Below are 20,544 nucleotides of genomic sequence, written 5' to 3'. Positions count from 1 at the left end.
CCCATTTTGGCCCCTAAGGCCCTAAAATTCACATCTTGGCCTCAAAGGCCCAAAAACTCACATGTTGGCCTCAAAGGCCCAAAAATTCACATGTTGGCCCCAAAGGCCCAAAAATTCACATTTTGGCCCCTAAGGCCCAAAAATTTTTTTAAGAACTTAGGGCCTTTCGAAAAGTCGAGGTGTCCAGCCCTAAGCACTCTACCTTACATATCACATCCCATTGGGTCCTATCCTAGGTGTCCTAGCATACCAACATTACCCTACCACACAGGGTCAAACCGTCCCATCTCACAGGGTCAAGTCCAAATACCTTACCCATACACTACCCTGCCTCACACTATCTCATATACCCTATGAAAACACCTTTATGTAGGATAGTCTAATCATTTTGACTATGTCCTTTTACAGGTACCCCTCCAAAGACCACCTGTACCCGAAACACCAATTGAGCTCTCACCCACAAGTCCAACAACCCCGACTGCACCAATGGCATCACTCACTGACATCCAAAACCTCATCGAACAACTGGAAGCCAGAATGGAGGCTAGAATGAATGAGGCATTAGCTGCCCAGAGGACTGCCCTAATAGCTGAACTAGGCGGTGGTAATGGAAATGGGGCTTCCGCCGGGGGAAGTAGACCTACTACCTCTAATCAGGGTCCTGCTGCTGAACCAACAAACCCTGCCCTTAACCTGGATGACATGCCCTCTGGAACTGCTTCTGAGCTGCAAGCTCAGAAAATGAGAGAGAAGCTGAAATTATTGGAAAAATCTATTACTGCCCTCAAGACACATAAGGAAGTGGTGGACATGGACTCCTTGTCCTTGTTCCCCGAAGCAAGATTACCTACAAAATTCAAGATGCCTAACATGGACAAGTTTGACGGAACCACTTGTCCCAAAACACACCTGAAAATGTATGTGGGTGCCCTCAACCCGTTTGGCCTGAACAGCGAGCTCCTTGCTCAGTTGTTTCAGCAAACTTTGACTGGTGCTGCATTAAGATGGTTTGTGAGCTTGGATCGTTCCAAAATGAAGAATTGGGAGGACATATGCAATGCTTTCAACACGCAGTACCATTATAATATCGAAGTGGATGTTACCCGAAGGGAACTGGAAACCACTAAACAAAAGAACAATGAGCCCTTCTCCTCGTTCCTTTCGAGGTGGAGAGCCAAAGCTGCTCAAATGATCAACCGACCCTCTGAACAGGAACAAGTTGACATAATAATCAAGAATTTACTGCCTGTCTACCAGTCACAGCTTCAAACACAGTACTTGCCTACATTCCAATCGCTCATTGCAACTGCAACTAAGGTGGAAGACTTAATCCAGTTGGGTCAACTCAAAGAATACTCATACAAGAAGCAGAATCATGCTGGGTCCAGTGAGACAAATGAAATAGCCAGTATAATCCCCACGAATCCTTTACGCGTTGGGAATTTGGGAAGCAATCAGCCAAGGAGGCAATATACTGATCTCGGCATGCCAATCCTTTTGGTGTTCCGAGAAGCAGTGAAAGCAAATTTATTGAAGCCTTTAGAAGCAAGGCCATTACCAAACCCCCTGCCCCGGAATTTCAAAGCCAATGAATACTGTGAGTACCATCAAGGACATGGGCATAAGACCGAATCATGCTGGACTTTGAAAAACCGTCTACAAGACCTGGTTGATAATGGATCCATCATCCCCAAGAGCAAGCTGAACATCAACCAATCCCTTGCCTAACCATGGGATTAATGCAAAAAAAATTGCTGAACAAGAATCGTTCGATCCTTTCGAACTTTTCTTAGAAATGAATGAAGTTTGTGTCTGAGAAGGTTGAGATCAAGCCTCCAAAAGAACAAAGGAATTGTTCAAAACCAGCAACAACGTGTCTGATCGATTGACGCATCGAGAAGAACAAAGTCACTATAGTCAATCCCATCCTAGTCCATCACAGTCCACCCAGAGTCTATCTTTTAGGGTCTCGTTTTTCTTTTCATTTTCATTTCCATTCAAGTTTTCATTCAATCCAAATTTGTAAATCTAAGTGTCTTTTGTACACAAATTTTGTCTTATCAATAAAAAGGGATCAGTTTACGTTCCAATCATGTTTATACTCTTTCCTTATCCTTTCCTGTGAAAGCACAAAAAAAAAAAGAAATCGAAAATTAAAAAAAAATGATGACAAAAAAAAATAATTGGCAAAGAAAAATGCATTCATTTGCTCTGCATCAATCAAAGCTGGGGGCATCCTAAGAAGCACCATCAAAGGGGAAGTTTTGAAGGGTAATCATGGAAAGGATCCAGCAAAGGGTGCGCGAGACTTCAAACAGTACCGAGGCAAGGCCGATTGAAGGGGTTAGGGCCAGAATGGTTTCTCCGAAAACCCAGGAATGGAAGATGCTCCGACAGAAAGGTGTCTGAAGAGCTTAAAAGCGACAGAATAAAGAAGTCATGTTTGGAATTGGATTGGGTCTGCACGAAGTCGCAATGCAATCCATACACTACTCAAGTACATCTCAGAATCAAGTTGCCTCGAAATTCTTTATGGAGAGGCTACTTCTAAGCAAGCAAAAGGAAAAACGGGACAAAAGGAACCCATGGTCAAAAGGAAGCAAACAAGCGAAAGAAAAAATGGATCAAAAGGAACTTCTGCATAAAAGAAAGAAATCAAGGACAAAGCTACAGGAAATCAAGTTATCAAAAATGGGTCAACTGCTAGCTCTCCGTTAAATTCAAGCCCATCAAGGGTAGATGACAAATCATTTCAGCCATAAGGACAAAGACCAAGCGGCTGCTCATATTTAAAAAAAAAAGAGAGCAAGTTAAAAGAAGCAGTCATTTCCACAAATTGGATGACAACAAACACCTTGAAAATCAAGCGCCAAGCATGACACAAGTACAAGTGTCCTTATAAACAAGGACCATTTCTCAAAACAAGGAAAAGGAAGAGTCTCCTCAAAATTCCTTATGGAGAGGAGAACCATTGAGGAAATAAGTTTCAAATTCAGAGGAAGATAAAGTTTAAGAAAAGGAATCAAATTAATCTCAAGGATTCAAGCATGGCGAAGCCACAAACTCAAAGCATAAAAGCTTCTTCAACACTCAAGCCACTCAAGTTACCACCACAATGTGGGTATTCAAAACTCTTTGTAATGAATACAAGTCATATTTCAGTCAACCAGTGGTAAAACCACTATAACAACAAAGTCAGATTCGCCTAGGGTCATCACTATCATACGAGCTCGGGTCAATAAGTTGATTCAACAGCACCAAGCCGGGAAGGAATCCCGCAAAGACATCAAGCCGGGAAGGAATCCCGTGAAGAAATCAAGTCAGAAATGAATTCTGCATCAACATCAAGTCGGGAAGGAATCCCGCAAAGACATCCAGTCGGGAAGAAATCCCGCAAAGACATCAAGCCGGGAAGAAATCCCGCGAAGAAATCAAGCCGGGAAGGAATCCCGCGAAGAAATCAAGTCAGAAATAAATTCTGTATTAATATCAAGTCGGGAAGGAATCCCGAAGAAATCAAATCGAAAATAAATTCTGCACCAAGACGGAAAGGAATTCCGCACCAACAGCAAGTCGGAAATAAATTCCGCACCAAGACGGAAAGGAATTCCGCACTAACATCAAGTCGGAGATGAATTCCGCACCAGCCGAGCACGAAGTTCGCATCCCAGAAGGAACTACGAAAGACCTGATTCTCCCCATCCCCCGAAGAGTTCTTGGAGATACGTAGGCAGCCAGAAAGGCGCGGTCACAAACATAAGTCTGCATCATAAAAAGCATTTTCTCTTTGCCAATATATAAAAAAAAATAATAAAAATAATAAAAAAGAGAAGAAAAGAAAAATAAAAGCTGGAGTTGAAAACCCGAAAGGGTGGCTTCAGGCAAGAATTGAGCCCGCTAGGCTGAAAACCCGAAAGGGCGGTCTAGGCAAAAGTTAGGGCAAAGAGCCTGCTAGAGTCGAAAACCCGAAAGGGCAGCTACTAGGCAAAAGTTAAGGCAAAAAAGAAAAAAGTGCTTTCAAAGGTCTCCTTGGGAGTATATAAATCATTTTTTTTCCAGGAATTACTGAGTTCCTTCGAGTCAAAATTCACTACAAGAAAAATTTGAGTTTCTAAATCGAGTCTCCAAAATCAAGTCTCCATCACCAGTGGTCATTCCACAACGGGTCACAAAGATCGAGTCATTCTCAAAAGTTTGTTTTGAAAGCGTCACTCTTTGAGTCATTCCTCGAAAAAAAAAGAGAGAGAGGAAAATGTCAATTCACTCCCCGGGGTTTCCAAAATAACCCTAAAAAATGTCAAGCATAATCGTTGAGAGGTAATTCTTTAATACCTCGTCTCCACTCGGACCATCGTTTCTTCGATCCTTTCAGACGAGCGATGTCATCCACATTGTCCGTTTCCTCGAGTCATATAAGTGACTTTGTTCTCTTTGATTCCTCAATCGATTGGACAAGTACAACACCAATGTTTTGAAGTATTCCATGGTCAGCACCATTCTCGGGGCAAGAAGTGATAAGAACCTTCACCATTCTCCCATCACAGAAGTAATCACGGAATTTTTTTTAGTCTTTCATTAAGAAGAAATTCTATTTCAGCTAATAAGGGCATCAATTCTCTCAAGCAGGGGGCAAAATCCTCCAAGTCGGATTCAGGGGCAAGTGTTAAAAAAAAAAAACATACACAACCCAGGGTGAAACCCAACCATCGTCAATCTCTTTTACACAAACCCAGGGTAGAACCCGGTTAATGGTTAACCTTTTTCTACATAAAACCTAGGGTGAAACCCTGACCAATAACCAACCGTTTTTCATCCAAAACCAAGCCATTTGATCATTTCGACTTTAGGTGGACCCTTGGTTCTCAAAGAAAAAAAACAAAAATAAAACAAATCTCTTTCAAGTCCTCTAAGAGGCAAAACATCTTTTCAAGCCCTCATTAAGAGGCAAAACATCTTTTCAAGCCCTCATTAAGAGGCAAAATATCTTCTCAAGTCCTCTAAGAGGCAAAATCTCTTTTCAAGTCCTCTAAGAGGCAAAACATCTTTTCAAGCCCTCATTAAGAGGCAAAACATCTTTCCAAGTCCTCTAAGAGGCGAAATCTCTTTTCGAGCCCTCATTAAGAGGCAAAACATCTTTTCAAGTCCTCTAACAGGCAAAATCTCTTTTCCAGCCCTCATTAAGAGGCAAAACATCTTTCCAAGTCCTCTAAGAGGCCAAATCTCTTTTCAAGCCCTCATTAAGAGGCAAAACATCTTTTCAAGTCCTCTAAGAGGCAAAACTTCTTTTTAAGTCCTCAAAGAGGCAAAAATATCTTTAAGTTACAAACATAAATCCATGCATTTGATCATTTCATTTCAAAGAAAAAGACTACGGCGGGGTTTTCTCCTCTGCCAATCCTCAAAATTTGCTCCTTCAACCACTGGCTCTCATAAATCATTTTTATGATAGCCAGTGGGGGGCAACTGTGAATACTCAAATTTTGAGGCTCAAAGAGCCATTTTTTCCGGACTGCAAACAGTCTGGTCGGACCGTAGGTCATTCAAAAAGTTCACCGGAAGTGTGCCAATATGGTACTTGAAATGTCCGAAAAATTACGAGGATCACGGAACTGGTCTCGGAATATTTTTTGGAGGTCCGGAACTCCCGGAAAAGCCTCCGGAACGAAAAAAGAAAAAAAGAGAGGGGAAAAGGCACACATGCCCGCCCGCGGGGGTGGGCATGCCCGCCCAGGCCAGGCGGGCACACCCGCCCAGCCCAGGCGGGCAGGGGCGCCCGGGGTCGCGTTTTTTTCCTATAAAAAACGGCTCTGGGGCTCCGTTTTAAGACACTCAGTCTGTGTTGACGGACGCTCCTTCTCCCTCACGCTCTTTGCGATTCTTTTACTGCTTTTTCTGCATTTTTAATTTAGTTTTATTGCTTTCTTCCTTTGTTATTTGGTCACTAAAATTAAATTAATTAAAATTTCCTTAACGAGGAGCTTAACCTGGAGTTAAGAAGTGGCCGTCGATTAAATCAGGTACGTAAACTAAACTCTGCCTATTTAATTTTAGCACTTCATGCATGCTTCTCTTCTACTCCTTATAATTCTACAATTGCATAAATGCATCCATATCATCAATCAAGCAAATAAAATATGATTAGGCTAAATGCCCGATTAATTAATAATCGTGGTATTAAAGCTTGAGATCCGACAATATTGGCTTAAAATATCTAGTCTATCAATGGCTATGGTATGATTGCCTTTATTTCGAACAGTCCGGCTTAAGTCCAATTAATCAATAATTGTGGCTAAATAGCCTTAATTAAACACGTTCTTTTTTGCAATAACTTGCCTATATTACAGCTCAATTAATTACTTTTGGCAAACAAATTGCCTATAAAGTAAGATTAACCATTATTTAGCGACAAATCGCTTAAATCAATTTTTGGCAAAAATGCCTTGAATTAATCAATCTTTTGGCTCAAAGCCTTAAAATTAATCATTTTGGCGACAATCGCCCAATCAACATTTTTGGCAAACAAATTGCCTAAATCAACTCATTTTGGCTAAAAGCCTTCAAATTAATCAATCTTTTGGCTAAGCCTTAAAATCTAGCATTTTTGGCGACAATCGCCTAAATCACAACATTTTTGGCAACAATTGCCTAAATCAATCTTTTTGGCTAAAAGCCATTAAAATCAACATTTTTGGCATCAAATGCCTAATCAAAGCAATCAAGTCTTTGGCAAAATGCCTAAACAAAATGCACGAAGCATACACACACTCATGCATTAAGCATACTCATTCAAAGCCCTTCAAAGAAGGCCTATCGAACTACGTGGACTTTGATCTTCCATTCAAACGGAAGTACGTAGGCACGTTCGGGATTTCACCCCGAGCGGCAAGTCGAAATCACTTTAAACTTGTCATTCACCCTGCAAAGCATTCAAGCATTCATTCATGGTTAGTTAATCAGCATGACATAGTCTCGGGATCCATCTCGGGTTTGCACACCATGCCTTAAACATTGGGATAATTAATCTAGTAATTAGGTTAATTAAAATTGGAGTCACTTAGGGTTTTTTCCTAGTTTACCCTAAAATAATTAAACAAAGTGGCGACTCACACATCACGTGCATTTCTTCCTTAGTCATATGCATTCATATGCTATGATATTTGGGGGAGGGGTTCACAGGCTCGAAACGAAAAAAGAATTATCCATGTCTCCAGCTAATAAGAATTAAATTTGTATCTTAGAAAGATGCCTTCGGCACTGAATGTGGCATCTGTTTCCTAATCCTCCAAGACCGGGCGATGGATGTTACATCAAATAAGTCCACTGAATTGACCTGCATGAGAATTTCATATGGAGAGTTACCTGTATCTATGAAATACCCAAGTGATTGTTGTATATGTGATCCTTCGACTTGAAATACTAAGCTATCTTGTATGAGGATGATTATATTTTGATTCTTCATTCACTTTATTCATTTATGAATAATAAAGAATGATTAATTGGATATTGTAGGAATTGTATGAAGATACTTGTGTAATTAAGAGAGGATTCATCACCCTAGGTAAATCAGGGAAAATGTTCTGATTATTCTTTATTAGTATTGATTAAGAAATCATTGTACAAGATAGAATGAAATTAGCAAATTAGATTTGGAATCTCATTATACTGATTAATGGCTAAGATTAAGAAAACTAACATGATTTTGTAAAGTAAACACACTTCGTTCCTAATTACTGAATCAAAACATTAATGATGAAGAATATTAATTATATTGATAAATCATGCACTGAAAGTTAAGTCAAACCATTTGACTTTTCAAATATTTAAATAGTCATGATATGTTGCTAGACAATGTATTTGACCTTCAAATATTAATTAATTAATTTAATTTATATTTATTGCCAATATATTTAGAATCTAGAAAGTCACATAAGAATGGATATGAGAAAGTGAAAACGAGAACTCGAAGCAAGTATGACTTGATTACAAATAAGTTTTGGGACATTAAGGACAAAATTGTAATTTAAATTTAATTACAATTTTACCTAAATTATTAAGTATTTACTTAATTGATTTATATCTAAAATTTATTAAGATAAATTTTAGATTAAGTAATATTTTAATTTATGATTTATTTATTTAAATAGTTAAATAAATAAATAAAATTAATTAAATTGAAAATCCTATTACTATATGTATTATGATTTATTTATTTAAATTGTTTCAATAAATAAATAGACACATATATATTTCAGTTATACATTATTTATTTAAAAGGTTTAAATAAATAATTATAGTTAATTTATGACCTAGAGTTTTCATATATAATGTAACACCCCTTCTTCGACCTCACAGGGCCAAGCAAGAGATGTCAGATTCTGTGCTGGAGGCACATACATGCTTGCTTTTTAATACGGAAGCAGTTTCAAATGAAAATATGATAAATAAATGATAACTAAGTTTATAATACTTTAAACATATAACAGAAGTCTTAAGAAAACATAAGCTGCTTAAAACAGTTCTATTATAAAAATTAGGAAAATTAAAACCTTTAAGCAATAGTGAAACCCATCAAATATAATTAAATCCTGTAGAAAAAACTGCAAGAGTTTCTTTTTAAAATATAATTTTAGACAAAAATTCAAACCTGTTAATAAAATGTTGCAAAAGTAATAACAAAATTTCCAAAGTCTCTTGTACATAAATAATCCATATTCCAATCCTATAAATAAATTTCCCATGAGATGTTAACCTCAAATCCAACATTTATAATAAATCCATAACATCAATAAATTAAGATATAAAAATTCAAATCCCAAAATGAGAGTCCATGTCCACGTGAGACTAATCAAAATCCTCAAAAGTTTCACGGAAATAAAATGAATGTAATAAAACAGATAAATTACAAATCCCACATGGTAAATTAACGCTCTCATTATTTCGAATTTAACACATGCCACGAGTCTGCAATACAAATTCATACTCTAGTATAAAAGCATAAGATCTTCTCTTTGAATACAGGTAATCGAGATCCATAACAGACAAACTTTCAACCTACGCGAGTTAAAAACATTGCATTGAGTGTAAAACTCAATAGTACTCAACAATGTATATGTAATCACATAGCATACAAGTATAGTCCATTGGAACCATACACGACATTAAAATATCATTTACTATAATAATTCTCATCTCACACCATATTCCCATACATATACTCATACTCAATTTACATTCATGTTTACTTGTATCCTGAATATCAATATCAATCATAACATAATAACTTATTTCGCAAGCAATCTCATATCTATGATTATTCATATAACTTTTAGTACAAGTAATCTCATATCAGTATCAAATCACATATTCAATAGCATTTTTAGTCATATTATCATATACACAAGGTAACTTATTGCTCAAGTAATCACACAATATCTTTGATGTAAAAATTTGCATTATAGAAGATTATATAACGATGTCTAAGAATCTAACTTACATCATAAGCACACATATTGCATGCATATATCAGTTTCTTGCTTTACAAGTAATCTTATAACTATTCTTATAAATAACTTGCATGGCAAGTAATCATATAACATCAATCCACAAGTAGCTTGTATTATAAGTAATCATACATCATCAACCTATAGGTAACTTATATCACAAGTAATCATATACTGTTAATTTGTAGGTAACTTGTACCACAAGTAAACAGTAATTTATAATTGTATTTTCATTCTCTTACTCATCAATTCGGATAATTGGGCCTTAATAGTGACTCAGAAGAAATAGAATTAGAACAGGTAATAGAATAGTGTTTGATAACAGTCAGACTAATACTGGCTAGTTAACCTTTTAACAGTAGACTTAAAAACTCTTTAGATACAGAGTCAATTGAGTGCGTCCACTAGTGCTGAAGACACCCACGTGTCGGGTATATGATCATAGTGCAATCCAAACCAAATCCATAGCATGCTTTTATTTTCAGAAACAAATAACCATATTCTAGCAGCTACTTAACCAAGATCACAATAAGAGCCCATTAATTCTTATTATGTCAATTTCAGTTCCAGGTAACAATTTTGTAATTCAAGTATCAGTCAATAGTCATAACAAGTAGGCATACCTGATTACAACCTACTTATGATTTATAAAAGCTCATTTGCTTTATACGAACCTCAATCATATATGCTCATGCATGTATATACATAATAATTTCATATCCATAGGATAGTCAACTCAAGTCAAACCACATCAATCCTGACTTAACATTTTCCAATATCGCATAAGTAGTCAAGTAAGTAAGTGTACCGGGTACATAAGCTTTCCAAAGCATAATACCAAATTGGTATTATTATATCATAGTCAAACATAAATCAAGTATATGCATATTTCATAGTAGTTCATAAGTCATACAAGTCAACATCACATTATCAAATCCTAAAGTGTCATTTAATCACATCATATACTACACAAGCAAGTACAATATCAACTATATAATTTAACTTATGCATATCATAAAATAAAAGTCAAACAAGAGTGCACTCCTTATGGACATGTTTCGGTCTGTCCTAGAAATATAGGGTATATGCTTCCTTTTCTAGGTTTAATCATACAATTATCTCACGTTAACATCTGACTGCAAAATAGTTCATTCAATTGCATATTCAAACGTTATTTAGGAAAATTTCCCAATTAGGCATCATTGTTCAATTGCAAACCCAAATCATTTCAATTTCATTTAATACATGCATATTTATTTAAGTAGGCACCATATAATAAATTATAATGGTTCATAACATATAAAAGAGCAACAAAAATAACCTATGGAACTAGCATTTGTTTGACCTTTCTAGAGAGCCAGCCTTGCTTATGCCCAATTCATGCATACTAAGGTTCATTAGCTTATTTCATTAAATAAAAAATATTATTAATGCATTACATGCACTTAATACTATTAGTATAATTTATTGACTTAAGTCAAACATAAGTCAAATTTACTTTATATATAAAATTCATGATTACATTTTATTACTATATAATTTATTATATTACTTACAATATTAATGTTAACCATTTAATTGACAACCTACCGTGTGAGTTATTTAATTAAATCAATTAAATATTCATACCCATATATATATATATATATATATAATCCTTCCTAGTACCAATATTATTATTATTATTATTCCAAATTATATCATATGTCAACCAATTATATTTTCTGATATGGCTATATTCAACCAATTATATATTTAATATGGCCAAAGGCCTAACATGTACAAATAAAAATTAAGGTCAAAACTAATACAGCTCTTAGGCTAATATATCAAAATAATGATTAAGAATAATAGCTTATTTCATTTTTTGATATAGCCATAGGCTAATATACTCAAATATTAATTGTAAAATTAACCATTAATTTTTCTTTAATATAGCTTTAGGCTAACATGCTCAAAATAATAATTAAAATAAAATATAAATCTAAATGGGTACTCCAGAAATATCCTGTATTAGGGTATTACACGCAAAATAAAAATTAAAGTTAAACATTAATTACTTTTTCTAATATAGCCCTTATACTAGCATAGCCAAATAATAATTAAAAATAATAGTTATTTCATTTTCTGATATAGCCACAGGCTAACATACTCAAATATTAATTGTAACAATAACTAATAATATTTTCTAATATAATTTTAGACTATCATCCCCAAAGAATAATTAAAATAATATATAACTAAATGAGCACTTCAGAAACATCTTGTCAATCAAATAAATTAAGGTATTTTGCCCAAATAATAATAAAAGTCTAATATAAATTACATGGGCGCTCCAGAAACATCCTGTCAACCAAATAAATTAGGGTATTTCACCCAACCAATCAATCCAACACAAAATATCGCATCAACAAATTATTATAGTTTCATAAGTAGAACAATTGACAAAAATTAATAAAATTCACACTCAATTGCAATAATATCAAATCAACTTCACAAGATCATAAAAAATGAAAGAAAATCCCAAATTACTAACAAGATCATAACTAAATAAACATCAATAAAAAAAAAAAAAGAAATTAAACTAACATATAATTGAAGAGCACTAACCTCCAATTGCACAATAATAAGGTCAATTTTGCAATTAAATTTTTCATTCTCTATGGGCATAGAATCAAAAATGAAACAAAGCACAAACAATAATTAGAGATTTAAAATCTCCTCAAAATACAGATTTTAAATATGCAATCAAAATAAAAAATGAATTTACAAACTGTGAAACGGAATCATACTTTGTTTGTGAAATGTACTATTGCGGCTATAACTGATTGCACCTTTTGATATGCTGATTTATTTTACCCAGCTAATTATAATCTATTAATAATGATATTTGATCAGGTTTTATAAAAGATCTCTTACGAAAAGCTGACCCTTTTTTTTTTTATTCTTTTCCTCCGTGTGCAGGGAGGAGCGGCAACTCTTTCTTGAAGAGGGTCTCTCTTTTTTTGTTTTAGGCGTTAGTTAGCTTTTTTTCTTTCTTTTTATTTATTTATTTATTTTCTTTCTTTATCTTTTAGGAGTTAGTTTTTTTATTTTTTTTATTTTATTTTTTTAAAGTGGCGCCCCGCCTTTAGCATATAGGCTTAAAATAATAATTTTTTTTTTTATTTTCTCTTAAAGTTGGCGCATGGCCATTTTAAGATCAGCAATATCTTTATATATTTTTTTTACTCTTTTATTTATTAAAATCAATTTTAATAAATAAAAATCACAAAATAAATTCCTCCACTTATATTTTAATAAATAAATTTCAATAAATAATGACAAATACCAAAAATCAATAATAATCACTACTAATTAAAATAATTACTAATATTTATAAATAAATATTAATAATTATAATTAATTTCTTTAATTACTTAAAAATATCAATTTTGTCAATTAAATACCCAATAAATAGGAAAAATCATATTAATTTAGGAAAAATATTCTAAAATTAAATTAACACAATTTCCAATCCAAATTTCAAATAATTAGGTGCAGTTAGACTATACCGCATTAAATCTCACAATTAGGCTTCTTAAAGTACTGTTCATAATTTACAATCCAAAATCATTTAATGGATGAGTAATAAACTAATAACATGCAATGCATAAATCACAATTAAAACTTAATACTTATGAAAATAACTTATCTAGATTGAAAATCAAGCCAAATCACAGTTTAGTAACAATTAGCAATCCAGTAAGCTATTATTCATAATTCCAAAATCAAGGCGTTACATATAAGGTTTAAGAGAGTCCAAAGACGGTTGTTGTTCATAACCACAAAACTAAATATAGAGCCTAAGATAGTTAGCACTATCATACTCTTTAATCTCTCAACCCTTTAAAATAGTTTAAGAGTTTTTTGATTGTCCATTCGTGTAGATACTATTAGAAGCCCAATAATTGGATGACTTGTTGTTTGCGACAATCTAGCCGCGTAGATCGAAATTTCGAAGAATTTGCAAAAGAGGTATTCTTCTAAATAATTTTATTGTTTTAATCGTTTAAACGAATCCCGTTAGAATAATTATTTTATTATAATTATCTTTTTCTACTGCATATTTTACATATTGAAACCCAATAGCTTTTGCCTTGTAGGAATGAAATTTTGAAATATGAAAATAAAACCTTTAATATCAATGTCTAGTTAAATATTTGGATTACTTATTTGTGGTTTCTTTCAAACTAACAAAACTGAAAACAGAAAAAAAAGGTTGTGAAATATGTATGCAATAGGATACACTCTAAATATTGCCCTCTTACAATTAATTTTGTCTTTGTCCTTGATTAAAATAGCAATCGGATAAATAAATATGTGAATGCACCATGGCTTATTGATTTTAACTTAAAACCAGTCATTTGGTATAATTTAAAACTTCTATTAGAATCCTTCTGCTAGTGTGAAGGGTCTTAATTCTACTTTTCAACTTCTTTACAAGATCATTATTGTCACGACCCATTTCCATGGGCTGAACCGGGACTAAGGCCCAAGTAAGCTTAAGACCCCCGAAACCCGTAGTAAGCGTAACCCATAAACTCCATACTCGCCAAACGGATTTTTAAGAACAGTAAACCTATATTCCTGACCCAAATTCAACATCTCAAATCAATTTATGGTTCGGGTCTATTTATAATACACCTTATTTATAAATTGGGATACTGGTCCATACATGCATTAAAGTAATAGTTAAAACGTTCACAAGTTAATATATCCATATTAATACATGATTAAAGGCATATAAATCCGAGAACTGCGGAGTTCAAAAATGACTAGAAGTAACAAAGTTCTTATATACAACAATTAATTAAAATCAGAAACTAGATATTTACTCTTGTAGCTTTGCGGAGAAGCATGCAGAGCTTTAAGCGACTCAATGGAAATCCTATTTCTTGAAAAGTTAAACAAGAGAGGAGTTTTGCAACTCAGTGAATAATAATAAATAATAAATAACACAGGCATTCATGTGAAATGCATCCTAAAATACTAAAGTGCGCATACTACCAGTCAAGTATATGGCACAACATCAACACTCACAAGTAATTTCACCTTCAAATAATCAACAAGTGGAAATTAGTCAGTGGCGCCATCGAAAACCCCGACGAGCCATCCTCTCACATGGCCCGCCCTCTCAAACGTGTGCACTCGAGAGCCGATCTCCCATACTTGGCCGACCAGTCTAATCCTCACTTGATCACCCCTCTCCCATATTTACTTTTTATATACTCTCTTTTCTTTTTCATACCAACAGGCAGCCACTTCGTGGTTTTTCCATATCATATAACATCAGGAACACACGGGGGCGCCGATCTCCCCATACCTGACTGATGGTATCTCAGACTGCCCTTACAAACCTGTGTTGGCCCACTTCATTTCAATTCCACACAAACAAAGCATAGCAAATTCACAGCACAAGTAATCAAGCAGTTCATTCAACGTAATGCACCAAATCAATCTTTAATGCGCAACATAAAAACAAAATTATATACTAGTATTAGCATAAAACAAGTATGATACAAGTGTATATAGTTATATTAATAATAATTTAATAATATGAAAGGAATATTAAATTATCATTTATATATATAATATAAGGTATATGATATGCATATGCAATGATGGTATATGCACTATTTATTATTACTCACAGTGATAGAGAAAAGAAAGTGCTCTATCTCGGATTTTGACTTGCGGGAGCAGTAGACAGGTTCTGACGATTTAAAGAACTTAAAAATGCAAAGAAAAGAATTGGATCAGACAAAGGACTAATTTAAATGGAGAATTAAGGAATTAATCTAATAAATTATCTATGTATCTAACTGCTATAACTAGAGTAGATTTTACCGAAATTTCGGCAGTACCTCCCCTAATAATAAGACTATCTACCTGCTAGAATAACACAATAATATTAAATATCTCAATCAATAAACACAGCCCATCCGTCGGGCGATCAAGCAGTCAAATCTCCCTTCCTCCATCCAAAAAATAATACTAATATTTAATCATCAATATAAAACTTTAATTTTACTACATAAAGTTAAGCAAATAAGCACATAGCTAAATAGATAAATAGATGAAATTGATATTGGCTTGACCTTTACATCCTACCAGTATAACTATCTAAATATATATATACCTTTAATAATCATAAGCAACTATAATTTATAAAATCTTTTATTTCCTTCATTATTAATTAAGATTTCGTATATTCCATTTAATGATCCACGAATCACCGTCTTCACCATATGTGATCATAGCTAACGATCCCATTTTAATCGTCCATCGAATATAAATAAGCCGTTATATGTATTGACCAACATGGAAACTTAAAAATTACACTCACTTATATATGTTAGTCATTCTACAACAACTCAAGGTCTCAACATAATTGCTACCAATACACAAATTCAAAGTTCTTCTACACTAAAATCTTGGATTACACATCAACTAACCAATTTCTTGTAGAAAAATAAACTTAGAACTCAACTGTACTATATCAAGCAATAATTTAAAAGAATAATTAAAAACAGTTGCTGCCATTTCAAGAGACTTCTCATTCCTACACATAACTTGGTGTAAACATGACAACCCCACTCAACCTCATCAAGAAGCTCAAATAATAGTTCCCAAATAGCAATGTTCAATAAAATTTCTAAGCAATTTACACAGGCAGTAGTGAGAAATGCCCATTTCTATATCAAAATTACTTTATACATCACCTCCCATTAATAAAATTTAAAGAATTTATAACTATACTGAGACTGGTTAGAAGTTAATTACCTAGTTACAAAATAGCGTTGGAAAAATGAATTTTCCGATTAAATGACTGGAAACAGATCTAATTGTCCAAAATATGCCACTGCCGACGATAGCTTGGCCGGAATTTATGAGAATGGTGGCCGAAAATACGCTGGTGAGGAGTTGATAACGAAAGAGGAGATAGTTTCGCTGGCTGGTCTTGCCACAAAGGCGAGAAGAATGCAGACGATGCTACTGCCCGATCGAAACGCAACTGCAGCTCTTTGTGTTAGCTGCGTTGGCCGGAAGCGACAGGAGGGAGTGAAGGAGAGACCGGAGCTTCTTCGTCGACGGGAGAGAAGCCAACGTCACTGGAAAGTCGAGGAGCAGGAGGCTAGACGCGACTTCTCGATCGAAGGAGGTCGCAGCTCTCCTGCGCCTTCTATCCGCGCCAGAAACGAAAGGAAAGGAGAACGGATGGCTACAACTGCTGCGGCGAGGAGGCGTGGCGCTGGTCTCTGGTGGTCGGAAAAAAGAGAGGAGGAGAGGGGGAGGGTGAGGCCGGCGCTGAAAATGTGATAGGGGAGGGTTTCTAGAATTGTTTAGGGTTTTTTTTTTTTTGGTTTGGTTTGGTTCGCGTTGGGTTCCGTCCAAATCATGGTTAGCTTGGTTTTTCTATTGGTTTGTTGATTTTCTTTAAGTTTGAATTGGTTTATAAAATTTGGTCTAGCAATATAAAATGCACTTAGTTAAATAATTTCATAGGGTATTAATTAATGTATTTTAAATATAATAATATTCTATAATATCATTGGTTTAGAATTAACAATTAAATTTTTAAATGAAAAATCTTTGAAAATAAATTATGTCATTTCAATTATGCTCATACATCATATTTTGCACTTTGTACGCTTCTTCATTTTTCCTTTTCTAAACCGTCTATTAAGTCCCAACGAGGTCGTAAAAGCTTTAGTTTTTACTTTTCTTTTGGAGAATAAATGAACTAATGAACACTTGTTCCTCTTTTAGGAGGTTAAGATGGATCACTTTAACAATGTCTTGAAGATTTTAGATTGATCCTTATGACCAGTTAGTTTGATGATATGTTATAGCAAACTTCTCCAAAGCCAATTATTCGACCATTTACGAGAATAACTCATGCTTCATGTTTTGTAATTAACCAAAGTATCTGTTAGCAACGCTTATAATCAACCTGAAAACTGATTGAATTTATGATTGATTGTTGCTTTGATCAACAACATGAAAAGATATTTGTTTCTCTTAAAACTTAAGATTCGGGCTTATTTGACTTTAATTACATCATGATCATTGATTCCTAGAATTGCTTATGGATTTTACTATCTAAGAGTTCTCAACTCTCAAGTGCACTCTGCCTCGAATGGCTCTGTGTAAGAAAACTATCTCATAGCGATAGTCTAGTAAGAAATAGCAGTCATTTGTTGCTTATGTTTTTAGGTGCTTGAAATTGGCATATCAATGTGCTGTCTCACTAGGGGTGTATTTTTCGAAAGGAATTAAGAATTGATTCATATTTGAAATTAATATATATTTGAATTTGATGAATTCTATTATTTGATTATCCAATTTACATTTTGCAAATCTTTTCCTAGAGCTTGAAAGACAAAATCTTTTTGCTTTTACTTTTTCGGCTTACTTTCGAGGGGAGGAGGGTTAAGAGATTATTTGCCTAATTAGTAAATTCATTTTATTGTTTAAATAGTTATCTTTTTTCTGCACAGAATTTATGCCTCTTGATTGCCAAATGGTCGTGAAATTTGTTTGAAGGTGCAAGAAGTACATTAACTGTTATTTCTTTTCCTCAACTGCAAACCTGCAGTGGAAACTGGAAGGCGATAATATCTGTTCTGTAATTTAAAATAGAGTTTTATCTTTTATTATGTACTCTAGGGGATTTTATTATCCTAGCTAAAGTAAATTGTTTAGGAATGGAAAAAATTATACAATATTTTTGAACTGTGAGTACCTGATGTTTTGAACCTGCACTATTTTTATTTAGCATTCCCTGGAAGACTTTGAACCTAAGTTCTAAACAACTTAAAGTATTAATGCAATGAAGTGATTGAAGCTTTGAAAATTCTAGAGAAAGTAATGGGAATAGAATTATGTAAATGTGATGGATCGAATTTAACTTTTATTGCAATGATGAATGTGGGTCCCGTTTATATATGGCACAACCCAAGAGGAGGGTGAATTGGGTTTTCTAAAAATTTAACTTTCAAAAACAGAAATCAGAATTCTATTGCAGCGGAATTAGAAAGCATTTGTGAGAGTTAGTTATCAAGTTTAGAACTTCCTAACAAAGCTTATTGCACGATTAGAAAGACTCTGTGAAGAACAATTATTGCATTTAGAACTGCTTCACAAAGCTTAAGCAATTTTAGAATAACTCTGTGAAGGACAGCTATTGCGATTAGAACAGCTTCACAAAGCTTAAGCAATTTTAGAAAGACTTTATGAAGAACAGCTATTGCGATTAGAACAGCTTCACAAAGTTTATTGCTATTTTAGAAAGACTCTGTGAAGAACAGCTATTGCGATTAGAACAGCTTCACAGAGCTTAAGCAATTTTAGAAAGACTTTGTAAACAACAGTTATTGCATTTTAGAACTGGTTCACAAAGCTTTAAGCAAGATTAGAAAACTGATTATAATTCATATTGTGAATTACACTGAATATAGAAGGACAGATTAGAACTTAGTAAAATCACAATACAGAAATCCAGAGTTCTAATGTTCCACAGAGACAAAGCTTATTCACGATTAGAATCAGAAACTCATTAACAACATCGCATTTCTAAACAGATTAACAGTTGCGTAAATAGAATATAATCAAGCAAAACTTCAGAAAGTAAAAGAAGATAAACACAGAGATTTATAGTGGTTCGGCACTAACTCGCCTACATCCACTCCCCAAGACGCATATTGAGATCCTCCACTATGTTATCTCTTTTCAAGGGTAAGAGACAAACCAACAATACAAGGAAATAGATCAACACCTAGATCTAACCTTTATCCCACTAGATTTTCCAAAGGTTCTAGTTAACCTCAACCCTTTCTGATTTTGCAGAGATCAGAAACTCAAATCAAGACATTAGAATCTCACACAAGGAGAAGGTCGCTTGATAACCTATAACACCATAGCTTTTCACCTAAGCTATTACACAAAAGTTTTTCAAATAAAGAGCCTGTCTACAATAGCTTACAGAATCTATATAGACAGAGAGAAATGCAAATATAAGCACAGGAAGAACAGAAAACGAATTTAGAAAACAAATTTAAAGATTAGAACTGTTCTTCAGAAAATGTTGTTAATAAATTTTCTTTTCTCTTAAAAACTTTTCTTGAAGCAAAGTGACGAAAAGAAATAGGGGGATTAAAGAGAGAGCTTTGAGAGATTTAAGCTTTAAACAATAGACTCATACTCTTTTGCAAAACCCGATCTTTTTAAAAGAGGAAATGGTTTTTATATGAAAAGATGATAGTCTCTTAGAAGTTAACGTTGAGATTTTTTGCTTTAATGAGCAATAAAGTTTCTGATGTTTTTTAAACTAACGAGGCAATGCATGGGTTGCAATTAAAAGGGCTGTTTGACTACATTTAATATTCACACATGCAAGGTTTGGAGATGAAAGGTTCAGTTTAGAAAACAGTGTAGCATTAATATCAGAAATAGATAGCTGTATTAAATCAGTTTAGAAAACAGTGTAACATTTATATCAGAAACAGATAGCTGTATTAAATCAGTTTAGAAAACAGTGTAACATTTATATCAGAAACAGCCAGCTGTATCAGAAACAGATAGCTGTATTAAATCAGAAACTGCTTTTTAGATCAAAAAATACTTTTTGCAGAATTTCATTTAATAACTACCAAGAATATTTACTCCAAAGATATTTTGATGGAAAAACGTGAAGAGTAAAGATTTTGGCTATAAATTCTTAATAAATTTATTCAAAAACATTTCAAAACAATTTTGAGAGATATAAAATAGATTTGTGTTTATAATATCATTTACTCTCTATCCTACAATAATTTCCTAAGACTTATTATAATACTAACCAATAGAAAATATCTTCATTAATCTTCATGGTCTTCAAATAAAAATCTTGGGATGTAGGAACTTCATTTCTTCAATAATTTCAACAATAATTTCTGCATAAAATAATATTAGCACATACAAGAATATTAAATTTATTTGTTTTGTATAATCATCAAAATCT

The 20,544-nt window shown here is 33.8% G+C and overlaps 1 long non-coding RNA gene across 1 annotated transcript; it reads right to left on the bottom strand.

Annotated features, from left to right (window-relative positions):
* Positions 1 to 14,187: 14,187 nt before the first annotated feature.
* LOC149495631 (uncharacterized) lies at positions 14,188 to 16,943 on the bottom strand. The gene is made up of 3 exons (XR_016321140.1): positions 16,326 to 16,943; positions 15,194 to 15,271; positions 14,188 to 14,899 (listed from the first exon to the last, which is right to left on the bottom strand). It is a non-coding gene; the product is annotated as an uncharacterized LOC149495631 (long non-coding RNA).
* Between the last annotated feature and the right edge of the window lie 3,601 nt (positions 16,944 to 20,544).

This window comes from Jatropha curcas, chromosome 6, assembly GCF_041381405.1.
Source record: "Jatropha curcas cultivar XTBG-Jc1 chromosome 6, XTBG_Jcur_1.0, whole genome shotgun sequence".
NCBI lineage: Eukaryota > Viridiplantae > Streptophyta > Magnoliopsida > Malpighiales > Euphorbiaceae > Jatropha > Jatropha curcas.
The sequence above is the reverse complement of the archived record's forward strand: the minus strand, read 5'-3'. Positions and strand labels throughout refer to the sequence as shown.